This window comes from Oryza brachyantha, chromosome 12, assembly GCF_000231095.2.
Source record: "Oryza brachyantha chromosome 12, ObraRS2, whole genome shotgun sequence".
Classification (NCBI taxonomy): domain Eukaryota; kingdom Viridiplantae; phylum Streptophyta; class Magnoliopsida; order Poales; family Poaceae; genus Oryza; species Oryza brachyantha.
Window position 1 is genome coordinate 957,562 of NC_023174.2, and position 14,795 is coordinate 972,356.

A 14,795-nucleotide genomic window follows, 5' to 3' on the forward strand; every position below is an offset into this window, starting at 1 on the left:
TTTTATAGACTTATTTTTAGAGCACTAAAATATATATAAAAAATTAAATTCACAAATTATTTTATATTTATAAATATGCCGTTTGTCTTTTTTAAATAATCACCCTGAACGCTGATCACCTGCACTGCATACCCACAGCATCACACATCCTGATGCTGATATGCAGCACATGCTTTGTTCTCGAGAGACCAAAACCTGGGCTTGTGCACGCACATCTTTTTTTTTTTTGACAGGTGCACGCACATCGTATCTGTATATGCCAAATACTACTCCGTACAAGTACTACCCGAAATAAAGGTCGTTTTTTATTTTTAGGTACAATATTTTGACTCTTTGTTTTATTTAAAAATTTTTTTGCAATTAATATTTTTATTGTTACTGGATACTACCTTCGTTTTATATTGTAAGTTTTTCTAGCATTGTCTAAATTCATTTGTTGATGAATGTATATAGTTTATATATATATATAGATTCATTAGCATCCATATTAATCTAGGCGACTTGCACTGTCAAACAGAGTGAGTAATAAAATATGAATAGTATCTTATGTGTGACTAATTTAATTAAAGTTTTGTATAAATTTTTCAAATAAGACGAATGGTTGAAGTATTGGGCACATAAATCGAAAAATGACGTTATTATGAGACAAATGCACTAGTAAATTAAATTAACCACTGGTTGCTTGGTTCAATGTTAATTTGTGTCAGCTGTCAGTCAGTCATTCGCTCGCTAGCTACCTCTACCAAATCATCGGCCGGCCATGCGCAAATCGAATTGCAGTATTAATTAACCCATTGTCATTAACCTTCCTTGCCAAATGTCTTTGAACAACTGCGTGATTTCTGCCAAAATTTCATCATCATTTTCCTATTGTACTACTCCGTCCAAAAAATATTTTGTGATTTTCTGTGTTAAGTGTTTGATCATCTGTTTTATTTAAAAGAAATATTAAAAGTTTTAGAAAAAAGTCATGCGCAAAGTACTACTTATGTTTTATTATATAATAATAAATTTTAAATAAGACAACGAGTTAAACATTCTACGTAAAAACTAAAAAAATAACTTATTTTCGCATGGAGATTAAATGCTACGCATTCCTTCTCTAGTTTCATGAGGCTTGTCGTTTCACATCAGGGCAGAGTTAAACTTTTAAAACTTTAACTATTAGCTTTTAAAATATTAGTTTGAAAACACTACAACAATATATAAAAACAAGTCTTCAGAGTATTTTAATAAAAATAAATATTTATTTATTGTTTTGATACCGTGTTTTAGCGAAAAATCATGACTAATCATAAATTTTGAAGACGGTATCGTGATCCAAAATAATAAGAAGTATTGATAATTTGATATCATGGTTGTACATCCACTCGGATAGAAGACAACAAAGGGCATGTTTGGAGACCTTGAGAATATGGAAAAACTTCTAAACTCAGTTTCTGCAGCTTCTAATTCTTAGTTTTTTTTAGAATCTGTAACTAACTATAGATACAGATTCTCAGAAGGTAAAGCTATATATCGTTTGGGACAGTTTCTGACACAAGCAGCTTTTAAAGATATAGCCAGATGAAACCCAAACAGGTCCAAACATGCTGTCCATACTTCTGTGCTGATACACGTGCTCACATGCAAAGGAAAAAAAAAACACTACTGTATATCGATTCCCTTCTCTTGGATGCATTTAGCTAGTATGGTTATAAGGGCGAGTTTTTAACCAAAACATGCCGAACCAATTTGCTATTAAAAATCGACAAAAGGTTTTCTTTTAAAAACAAATAAACTTATTATCTAAGTTTAAAATAATTATACATAATTAATTATGCATCAATGACTTACTGCATTTTATACGAGCAAATTGATTTATCCTAAGTTGGTCGCAAAGAAGTGAGCCTAATTCGTCCACACAAGCCAATTGTTCTTAAGCTATTCAACACTCCGCTATAACGCCTCTGTCTTTTCGTTTGTATTTATATTTTTAAATTAAATTTAAATTTTTAACCTTAAATTTGATTTTTCACTGGAGTTTATTTTTTAACATTAGTTTTTATTGGAGTTTATTTCTTAACATTAGCTTTTATATCAGCAAGAATACGCATATAACAAATTTATTTATAAATATGTCGTTTGGTTGTTTCCACGAAAACCACTATCACCAAACTACACCTACTTTCATCAATGAATTTTATATAAGTGTTTTAGCAATATAAAAGTAAAGGCTAAAAATAAGCTTTCATGGAAAAATATTCAAAATCAACTCTAAAATCAAGGTTAAAAATTTAAATTTTGGATTACTTGCATAATTAAGAAGAGAGTGCACCCTCATCTTTTAGCTTTGGGTTACGTTTATAACCCAAAATTTAAATTTTTAATCGTAAATTTAGAGTTGATTTTAAGATTTTTTTACTGAAGTTTATTATTTAGTTTTAGCTTTTAGATTGCTATTAACACGTATATAAAAGTTGGAACAATTATATTTTGACCCTAGTTTGAAGACGAACTACTTAATTGACCCTCATATTTATGTTGAAAAAAAGAAAGTAGCCGTCTAACCCTCGTATATATATGCTGTTAGGTTTTAAGATAAATAAAATAGAAAAAATAAATTTTAATTATCAATAGACTATACTGCTCCTTTAGTAATCCTCTTCTAACCCCCTCTATCTCACTCTGTCTCACGCACGCGTACAGATCTAGGAGAGGGTTCCGGCCGGCGAGCGGTGACCGGCGCTGGTGAGGGGGCGGCCGCGGCTGCCGGTCGCTGGGGAGGGGGCGGAGAGCAGCGGCGTAGGAGGCGGTGTCGCCGGCCGCGCGTGGGGAGGGGGGGGGGGTGCGGCAAGGCGGCGTCAGGCTGGGGGGAGGAATAGGCGGCGTCGGGATGGGGATGGCCGATTCGTCGCCAGGCTGGGGGAGGCGGCGGCCGGGGGAGGGGGACGACTCACGGTGAGCCTGGAGGGGATGGTGAAGGAGCAGTCGACGAGGCCCTGTTGGACGCTGTCGACGCGGATCCCGTCCAGCAGCGGAGGATGCCCCACTCCCCGTCCCTGCTCGCGCTCGGCGGCGTGGCCGCCGCGGAGACCGCATCCACCAGCGAGCGCTCGTGGGCGTTCACCGCAAGGTCTTGCCTCACCCTGGAGTACTCCTCCTTCCCCTTGGCCATGCGTCCTCGTTGCGTCCTCGGTTGGGTCACATCGCCGGTGGCTGCAACCCACACACCACTGAAGAAGATGAGGGAAGACTCAAGTAGTACAGTCAAAGCCTCCCAGGCCGATGGATCCCTTTGGATTACTCATGTTTGGTTTTCTTTGCAATATCTCATGTAGCATTTCCATTGTCTGCGCGAAGTATATTAATTTAAGTTCAAATTTATCGAATTTGAAATTATATATATCAAACTAATCTTAAATCTATCAAATAAATACCAAATTTTGAATTATATTAATTTAAGTTCAAATTTATTGAATTTGAAATTATATATGTCAAACTAACCTCAAATCATCAAATACATACCAAATAACACAACATATATTTCAATCTTTATTCTAATATTTCTAAATAAATATTTGTATATATTTCCTAAAAGTTGACATAAAATAGGGTTAAAAGAGAAAGGGCAAAATGGTCAAGTTATCCTCTATTAACACCGTTAAATGCCTCTCACGGAACAAAGTCACTCAGCTACTTCGTTTTTGAAAAAAATGGTCAAATTTACAAAACTGAAAAAGAAGGATCAATTCCGTAGCTGGGGCACGCAAAGGATCGCATAAAGAAATAAAAAGCACGATCTAGGACAGTTTCGGTTAGACCAGATAAGCAGCGTTTGGATGGAGAATTTTGGGTGGATAGGATATGGCGGCCCATTTTTAGGTGTTTGGTTGGTAGGTGGAAGTGGGATAGGGCGGTCCGAAGGGGAATATTTCTCCTAATGCCGGACGGGAGGATCTGGCCAATTTGCCCGGATTTGGACGTTCGGGCGAGTCGAGCGAGCGGTCGAGAAGAGGGCGAGCGACGACGACAACATCGTGATGTGGTCGGGCGAGCGATGACGGCGTGCCGCGACCGGGCGAGCGACGACGGTGTGCCGCGACCGGGCGAGCGACGACGACGACGACGACGTCGTGGTGCGGCCGGGAGGAGGGACGAGCGTGGTGGCCGGGAGGAGGAGGCCACGGAGGAGGCGCGAGGCGGTGGCCGACGGGAGGAGGCGGCGGTGGTGGCCGGGGGAAGGAGGCTGTGGAGGAGGCGCGACGTGGCGGATGGGGGAGGAGGCGCAAGGCGGCGCCCGCGCGGGAGGAGGCGGCGGCGGCGGCCGAGGGGAGGAGGCACCGGCGGAAGTGAGCCCCAGGCCGCCCAGATCCAGTCGATTTTTTCTTTTTTATTATTTTTTTCTTTTTTCTATGTGTATTTATAATGGAGATAGTAGTGTAAATTGTTGGAAATTTTATGATTTGTATTATGTATTTAAAATTTCAAGTGGGAGGTGACTGCACCTACAAATACAGCCTACTCCCTCCAACCAAACAAATAATTAGATAATCAAATCCATTTTCATCCCTCCAACCAAATAAAAGATTGGATCGCCGTATTCGCTCAGCTAAACAAAAAACTAGATCGCCATATTCGCTCAGCTAAACAAAAAACTGGATCACCATATGCAACAAAATATGAACTGTCGTATCCCATCCAGCTTTTCACGTGAACCAAACACACCCTTACTGCTTTACTACTGCTCTCCTGGATCCCATCGCGCTTCTATACCCAAAGAGAGATTAGAGGTTGGTACTTGGGAGTACTTTGGTAGGTCAAAGAGACTATTACTAATTAATTTGTTTTTGCTCATGGACGTAACCAGTACGTTCTTGATGTTTCAACAGTGCACTGCAGTGATTAGTGTGTCTTGTCCTCAAGTACGTATTACAGAATTGAAACCAATATTGACTTGATGGTAATTCTCTCGTTACATATTGCAGTGTATGTCTGTACTACATTGGGACATGATGCTGTAACTAATGGTCTCTTTCAGCAAGCAAAACCTCTGCAAATCAGCTTAATTGTCAAGGAGAAATGAGCGCCATGTTGGTTACAAAATAAGAAAATCAGAGATCTGGAGATCTGAATGAATCTCGAAATATTGTCTGTACGAACAAACCAAAATCAGAGATATAAAGAATGTTGCCAGTTGGTTTTTCTAAAACAGAAACGAAACAATATATTTGCAACCGAGACATATGTTCATGCAAGAATGAATCGGAAAATATTCTATGTACGAACAAATCAAAATGAGAGATCTGAAGACACTCGAAGCGAACACACGTCTGAAACGGAGATCAATTCGATGCCCACCAACTCGACAGGCTTAGGAGGGAATATAGTCACTTTTGAGCAGCACGAAATTCAGCAACCTTCAATTATGCCGATGCGGAATAAATGTTCCTTTAGCTAGGATAGGATGGAATAGTTTACACTTTAGCCTCCCGAGCGGCCACACTGCAAATTTCAAAGTGCTCCAAGCGGCTCCTACATCACAGTGCAAAGTGATCAAACATCTTTCGGCGATTTCAAAAGCAGAAATCTGGTGAAGCTTCAAGAGGCTTCATGGGTGGAGTACAAAAGAAGCAGTAGACCATATCCATGATTTTTGGTTTTGCTGATGCTGAAGGGCCCAACACGACAATTCAAAGTATTGGTTTCTTTTATTACCTCCAGGATTTCAGTCTTTCAAATGACCAGCAGCACTCGAGTGCCTTCTTGTTAACTCTAAAGTATGATTAACATGGAACACCGACCTAAATCGACAAAATTCAGTGAAGTGTAAATGCAGATTAGAGATCGACGAGTTGATCATGTTCATAGTGGAATGTCGTCGTCGTCGGAGAGCTTATCCAGCACGTCGACGTATCCCTTGGCCAGAAACTAGGAGCGGATAAGGTCCTGGTCCCGGCGCATGGTGACGGAGGCCGCCCTGATCGATTCGGCGGCATGGAGCAGGACCTCCTTCTCGTGGGCAGGCATGGCCATGACCTTGTCGCTGAGGGTGGGCAAGGTGACCTTGACGGACAGCAGCCTCTCCACCTGCTCCTTCCCCAGCCTCCTCACCATTCTTCCTCCTCTTCCCATCGTCCTTGAGCGACGGATAGGCCAGCAACACCTCGTCCTCATCCGCCTTCAACTTCTTGGCCCGCTCCTTCTCCCCATCGGCCTGTGGAGCAGCAGCAGCACGCCTCCTCATCCTTGGGTTCGCCTCCAAGTCCAAGCACGCTATGGATTGGGGATCGGCGGCCGGTGGCTAGGGTTTCGCTCTCTTGGGCTTGGGCCTCGGTATCTTCTTTCTCCGCCCTTGCCTTGCCTTATACCCAGCCCCATCGCCTGTAAGTACTCCGACTCGGACCGGCCCACCAGGAATTTGGCTGCCTCCAACTCAGACTCTTTTCTGTTTTCCTTTCCCTTTCGATTTTTTGTTTTGTATTTTATTTAATAAATAACTTACAAAACTATATTTTTGTTTCTAAAATTTACAAATCTAACCTCTCGCTGCCCTCACAGAGAGTGGAAATATGACGTGGCAGACGGTGGGAGGACCGTCAGGGACAACCGCTAACGGCGGCTGAGCATTTTTTTTTTTGGTTTAGCCCCTTGCCACCCTATGTAAAGGCAGTAAGGGAGCAAATTGGAAAAAAGAGTGCATGCCCGGAAAGGGCCAACCATGAATCGGACGGTTGAATCGAACCACGGTTTACATATATGAATAACGTATGTAATTATTTAATCACAAGTTCTTGGATGTCAGAGTGGTCACTGTTACGCTCTTCTATCTAGTAGACCAGAGTTTCCTATGAGGGTTCAACCTCTAATCTCTATGATAGAAGAGAGTGGAGGTGACCACTGAGCTAAGGTAGCACTTTTGATTAAACATTTACATACATTATATATATATATGTATTAAATAACGGTTCAATTGTCCGATTCACGGTCTGATTGTTCCCTGGCGCGCGCGGCAATTTAGCAATTTGCCTGTAAGGGGCCAAACTACAAAACTGCCACCGTGCCATCATCACCCGTCCCCGGCTCTCTCCCTGTCATCTGCCACGTCATCTTTCCTCCCTCTAGGAGGGCGGCAGGAGGTTAAATTCGTAAATTTTAGAAATAAAAATATAGTTTTGTAAATTATTTAATAAATAAAATTAAAAACTAAAAAAATTCATCCCTTTCTACGGTAGGGAACGTAATCAAGCATCCCCTCTGTCTCGTCTGCTCAAACGGAAATACACACAAATAGTCCAAGACATAGCAGAATCTACGATCGGAGACATAAAAAGGGACATGGGTTGTTTTCTTTTACGTAGATTTTGCTTTGGTTTTTACACGTGTGCATTTTTTTTAAAAGTTTTATATAAAAGTTTATCATCTCATAGTTTAAAAATAGAGTTTTAATTTTTTAGCAGTTAATTTTATCGTTGGCAAAAGTTAGAAAATCTTTCATTTTCATCTGTATAAAGAACGCAATTGTGCCATACCCTTAAAGGAGCCCTATCGGTGTGGCGGGAGGGGATAGAGTATCCGCTGATCCAGCCAGAGATGAGAGAGCCAATGGAAGAGACATAGGCTGCAATCGTTTTGCAGTTACCACTGCTTATAAGCTAAAATATAAATTTTAAAAGTTAGTTTTGGGTTTAATTTTGTGGTTTTTTTTATCGTGTTTTTTATAACTTTCGCTTTTGAGTCGCTATGGACACGTATATAAAAGTTTTACCTGCAAATTATTTTTCGTTTGCAAAAACACGTTTTCGCTTTTCTTCTAAAAGGTGAAACAATGGGAGCCATAGAGGGGGAGTGTGGGCCTAGTTTTTTATGGTTGTTCTGCTGGCTAGGCCCATCAGAGACCAACTAAGAAAATTAAAGCTCATATTCTGATACTTTTTAATTTTTATTTTCAAATAAAAAATTTTAAAAAATGTATTTTCATTCACTGATTCACACACTTAAATTTAATTTTTTAGATAAACCTTAGATGCACACTGTGATTTTAATAAATGTAATCCCCTAGAACCGAAATACTGAACATGTGCTTTCTTTTCATTTGTTGCTCTAAAGCTTAACTGTCATGCACAAGATAATCATGCTCACGTGTGATTTCTTTCTTTGTTTTCTATTCAATTGGCCCTTACTGTTACAAATTATGTGCAGACAGATTATGAAGTGTTCAACACATCTACTTGAAGTTCATATCGACTTTAAATGCACTTTGTGAATTTTTTTACTTAAAGAATGCACCGTATGATTGCTCTCTGTAAGCAGTATAGTTTATTGCTTGCAGATCGTTAATGGAATATCTCAAGATTGTAATAAAAATGATGAAATTAACACCTGTTATCTTATTAACGTTTGTATGGATTAATGGAATAGAACTGCACAGGATGCATACAGAGTATTTGTGTCGATGATTTGGATGTCGGCAATAAATATAGGGTGGCTAACGAGGCGTAAAGATCGGTGGTTAGGATGAAGACACAGGGTTACCCAGGTTCGGGCTCTCGACTAGCGAGATAATACCCTACTTCTGCTTGGCGATTATATTGGATTATAGTCAGATCAACTAGAAGATAGTCGATCTGAATATGCCGTCTGTCTCTCCCTCCTCATGAGGGATGCCCCTGTCCCCCTTATATAGTGGAGGATAGGGCTTACAGATAGAGTTATAATCTGATAAGACTAAGATCTATCCTAATTCGGTTACAACTCGAATCCGATACATGCGACATGCAATCCTACAGTTACCAAACTCCGATTGATACCATACAGATATAATCTCCTTCCTATTCGGTACCCCTACGACTGTATGTATACATGTAGTTTATGGATACCCCTAGTACAGGTATTCCACAATTTGAAATTCAATCCACCAAAGCTAACTAATAGCTAGACTGAAATTAATCTTCTCCACAAGAAAATCACTAGTACCAAAGAACATATCTAGTAGATTAATCTTCTCCACAACATTGCTCTCTGCAGTCTACACCATGGATCACCAAGAACTAGGAGAGGGAGATAAGAAGGTGAAGTTGTTGGGCATATCGTCAAGCGCTTACCTTGTCAAAATGATGTCAGCACTTAGGATCAAAGGCATGGAGTAGGAGGATGTGAGGAACAAGAGCAACTTGCTTCTAGAGTGCAATCCCTGACTCCCTGTGCATAAGAAGGTACATTTCTTGATCTATCAAAGCAAACCGATTCTAGAATTCATCAATGACATATGAAAGAACTTCGGTCACCATATCTTGCTTGAAGATCCATATGAATGAGCCAACACATGTTTTTACTCCAAATTTGGGCCGAAAAAGGTCAACAATTTTCTTTATTTATTTTTCTAATGTATGAACTTTTCAATAACCATATATGTACAATTATAGTTGTCACCTTCAATTTGGAAGTGGCTCTCCACACAAGGCAAGGAGCAAGAGGATGCATACAAAGCTTCCATGGAGCAGTTGCTGATTCTAGAGCAAGAGCTTCACCAGAAGAATTTTTTTTTTTGAAAGAGAGAGGATCGGATTTGTCGACTTTGTCACCGGAACCCCTTCCATTTGTTAACATGTTAAGCTAATAACCACTGACAAGTTCCCTTGGCTGTCTATGTGGATGGAGAGTTTTTGGCTTGCCGCTTGTGAAGGATCATCTGCCACCTTTGGACAAGCCTAGGTACCAATAATTCGTGAATCATTTTTATCTAGAGTAGTTTATTAGTACCAGATGTTGCTATACTATTATCTCTTTCCAATGTTTTGTATATGTAGACATTCTTCTTGAATTGTGTTCTCCACTTTTTGTTACTCCCTCTGCTTTATTGATTGATGTCATTGACTTTAAGGTTTACGCCTGACTATTCATATTATTCAAGAGATTTATATCATTACTATTTATTTTCTTGTGATTTATTACTATAAGAACTATAAGCATGAGTTTAATTTCCATATTGATACAAATTGTAAATATAACGAATGTTCAAACGCAGATCCAGAAGTTAATGAAATCAAATAAAAAATGGAGGGAGTACTTCATGAACTATGATGTTTTTTGTTTTATTGAGACCCATAGTTCAAAAGAGCATACAAGTAATACTTTGTTCTTTTTCTTGATACCAATTTTCTAGGAGCTAAAAGACAATACTATAACTATAGTAATACCATATACCTAAGGCTAGAGCTAAACCAAGCTAAACGTCTTTCATGCTTTGTTGTCATCTTCTGCATATGTATGATTCAACTATAATTTGCTAATGTTTTCCCTGCACACAACACAAAGAAAACAATAACACAGTCGTCAAAACTTGATAGGACTCTGGTAAAAAAAACTTGATAGGAGGCGAATTTTATATATAATGTTAGGTTATTTAATTTTTATTGTACTCCGAAAAGATCAGAACTACTGCTACTTAGCGAAAACAAAGGCGCCCTTACATGCCCCCTCTTTACTATGTAATGTCAACAAAATAAGTTTTCTTATATAATTATTATAATAAGAACAATTAATGCAACAATTGCAAATGTAACATGGAAGTGCAATAATGTACTTTTTGAAGAAGTAAGGGAAGATATTGATTTGGAGTTTTACCTTGGCACTTGAAGGAATCATGAGTTGTAGAGGGCAACTCAAGGGTGAATGTTGGGGGAGAATAGATTTGAAGCCACCATATTAGGGCTAGTGATGGTGATGTTACTGGTGTAAGTTGCTGCTACAACATTGGAAGCCTTGGTGGGGGATGAGAATGGGCTATCAGGTAAATTGTACTTCATTTCACTACAAAAAAAACATCAATAAACATATGAATTTCAAAAACTCGCTCCACAATTAGCATGACTTACACAACAAGTACTTACTAATAGGTATTTATTGTTCTAATTAGTTTCTTTTCTATTTTACCCTACCACTTGCATTTACATTTCTTATGCTTGTGATACTTTAATAGAAAACTATGATCAACGTCATTACTAGTATACTCACCTTCTTTTGAATTTTCTTCCAAAGCAACATTTGCTCAAGTCAGAGCGAATTACAATATATATATATAGAAATATAGCAAATAAAAGTGGTAACAAGTCAAATAGACTATTCTCTCCTTTTCACAAGTGAAATAGCCTATGTCCTGGTACCTTTCGAGGAACCCACAAACATAATCAGGTATTGTTGTCTTAGCACCAAATTCCCCTTCTTCCATAGAGTTGATGGTGTGCTCGGCTTTTATAGAGGTTGCACCAGAGGCAGTTTCCCTTATGGAAGGTATCCCATTTAGCCTGTTATCTACAAGCAAAATACCAAGAAGTAACAATTTAGATACAACTTGATTAATAGACGAAATTATAACGACTAGAACTAGACCTTGGGTTGTTGTGTCCTCCAAGTGGACTGGATTGTCATTCTCATTAACATTATCTTTGCGATCAACTTGTCCTAGAGGCACATGTGAGCCCATGGCCATGAGAGAGTTGAGATGATAGCCCTTGTTCTGTAGATTGAGAAGTTTAAGCCTCATTAAGCAACGTTTCCACTGCTCAGTTGCTTGTTGCTCTTCCTCTAAGTTCATCCTTATAAATGAATCATGGCTTGCTATATCCTTGTACAATATTCTTGGTCCTAACACGATGTAATGCTCCTTGTAACTATGGTGAAAAGTTGATCAAAATACATAAGTCGGATATATATTACTGCTCACCAATATGTCGTTGTTGTAAGTCAAAGGAACCCCTACAGTCAAGCAAGCTATTGGGAATTGTGTAGCTAGAGAAATTACTCTGGTGAGGTTGCCGAAATTTACTACAATTTAAGAAAATTGAACAAAGTTATTTTTAGTAACAAAAAGTAGACACAAAAGAATATTTGCAAATGCAATAGTGGAATAAGGCAATGAATGTCATGCCTGAACTTGTTGGAGACCTTTTCCTTCTCCTTGTATGGCTTGACAAGAATACGTGCATCACATATGTAATGCGGGTTGCCTCTAGCAAGAATAAGTTTCACTGTCATTTGGCAAGCAAAGGTGACAAAGCCAAACATGCGCTTCTCTTGGTACGGGATGCGTACATCTTGCACCATCCCATATATGCTGCTTGCCCCCATACAACACAAACAAGTCAATAATATATTGCATTAACTAAACTATAAATGGCTATAGCATTATAATATGATGCATCAAAAAGAGTATGTATGGTGGAATACATGATACCTAAAGTAGTTAAAAACATCTTCCTTGCTAAAAATGGAATCAGGCGAGAAGGTCAAGTAGATCTGTCGTGCATTATGGTTGTTGATCCAATCACTTTTGTCTATCTGAGGTGTCTGAGCAGAGTATTTTTGGATGTCCTCACTGCCCAAATGCATCGTCACTCCCCTGGTAAAATACAGATTAGATTGTAGATGAAGAACATGAAACTAAAGTATTAAAATATTATGGAAGTGAAGATGAAACCTTTGTAAGTCACTTTGTTGTTGGTGACAGAGTTGGAGATTGAGGCCTTTCTGCGCTGATGAGATAGGGAAAGTAGATTCCATTTCTTGTGCCCGTGCCACAACAACCTTAGCATGTGTGGGCACCATGTCCTTCTTAACGACTACTTCATCACTATTAGACAATCCATGAAGGAATCGACAGGTGGATCCATTCTTGCAAATCCCCTGCTTGAAGTACAAACATGGCTTCCATCCATGGGTGTTGATGGTGCTTGGTGAGATGTTACCCATCGGTAACCTCCAACCATACTCCTCAGGGAGGAATGCCTTACCTCCATCACTACCCACCTTGTTGACCACGAATGGTGTCTTCTCACCTCTAGCGGATGGGAAGCCCCAAGAGGCTAGAGGAGATGAATGCTTGTTTGTGTCATTAGTACACGCCTTGGCAATGATAGGGTGAAGGAGGTTATCAAGTCCACATGCAAGGCGAATCATATCAATCTCATTATTGTCCTTGGCGAGGAGCATGCTGATGATGTTTGAGGAAAGGTTAGGGTGAAATACCTGTAGCCGGGCAAAAGCCACCTTGGTGGCCTCGTAGGCGCCCATGGATGAAGAGAAACCACTCTCTCCTATCTCTTTCTCCATGGTTTGATGGTTTCTTTTCTTGGAGAGGGAAAGAGGATGATGAGTAGGAGGCTAGGAGAAGGGGAAACCCAATGAAGAGAAGCGGGATGGGAACTCGATTATAAGACTGACAAAGTGTAAGCATAGCTCCCCATGGTTTTATGAGAGAACTAGGCGGTTTCCTCTCTTTGTGGTTTACTCCTTCAATGCTTGAGCCATATTTCGGTTTCACCGCTCTACACGTTACTATATACTAGGATTTGACTTTTGTTGCTTGCTTATATTGGTTTTGGAATTCTTTAGAGAGAGAAAGAGTGAGCTATTCAACATGACTTGAAAAATGGAAGTTTTGCCATGTGTAACAAAACAAATTACCATTTAGGGATTTGTAGACTACACCTAAGATTTGCCGCATAAAGAAATGCATTTCTACTTATTATAGTAATAGTGTTTTCCATTATTTAGAGGTTAGGATTTTGAATTTAGAATGCACATTTATAGGCTAATACTTGGAATCAAAGAGTTAAAAATAATTATTTATTTGCTCACTTATTGCACAACATCCAAAATATGACATAAAGTTTGACTCTTTAAGTAAACGTTGAGTTGTTTATGCACTGCAGACCAAAGAAAAGAGTGGCATAATAAATGAGGCAATTAACACACACTTTGTTTTCTTTCAATTTGAATTTAAACTAAAGCAACACACAACTATTCAATGCATATGCTTCTTAAAGTGAACCCTACTACAATAATGGTAGATATGACATATGCACCAGACTCTTTATTACATTTGTTCATGAATGTTGAATACACATAGAAACATGCTCACTATTTTGTGATGTGAGCGTGTGCACCTAAATAAATTTTATAGTTACTATCTATGGAGCAGTACCATCCCACTGAACATGCAAAGTAACTTTGAATTGTATGGACATTTGTAAACAACGATGAGTTCAACAATTTAGTATCTATTAGTTCACTAATTGCACGCCTTATAAATATGTTGTGTTAAGTTAGAATAATAAGTAAAGCAATATACAGATGAAAACATAGTAGCCACATAAGCACCCTAAGAATGCAACTGATAAGCATTTTTAATTCTAAATTGAACACAAACCTTAATGAAGAATATATGCCCAATAAAGATGCTTCCACACAATCGAGTAGATTGTACTAATAGTTAATATTACAAAATACAATATGAAAGCCGTGCAACATACGCGATTTGAATTTCAGACTTGTGTATGTTCAACTATTCACTTGAAATGTTTCACAGTCTAGCAGCCATTTTTCTTTTATTCTTTCATCATGCATCATCAATTAAATCATTGATCGACAAGTGATGAGTTCACCAAAAGCTTGAATCTAATACTTCATTTGTTTAATGTTAGTTTCAAACCAAATATAATAAACAAACATGATGTCATACATCAGCTATTACTACTATTACCTTCATTTCATATTATAAGATGTTCTGGTCCTTCCTAGATTCATATGTATGCTAATATGAATTCGGACACATGTATAAAACATATTTATTGATTTATGGATGAATCTAGATATGACTAAAACATCTTACAATATCGAACAGAGGGAGTATTTTCCAAATCATGCATGCAATGTGTGTTTCTAAACTTTCAAAAACTTTAGTGAAAAACAAATTATGCCACCAAAAATATCTAGATAAGAAAGAACCAGATGAACTAAATCACAATTTGAGTGTC

At 38.8% G+C, this 14,795-nt stretch overlaps 2 pseudogenes; one reads left to right on the forward strand and one right to left on the reverse strand.

The window, feature by feature from the left end:
• The first annotated feature begins 9,095 nt into the window (after window positions 1–9,095).
• Window positions 9,096–9,809, forward strand: LOC107305449 (annotated as a pseudogene).
• An 834-nt stretch (window positions 9,810–10,643) lies between these two features.
• On the reverse strand, window positions 10,644–13,213 carry LOC102707176 (annotated as a pseudogene).
• Between the last annotated feature and the right edge of the window lie 1,582 nt (window positions 13,214–14,795).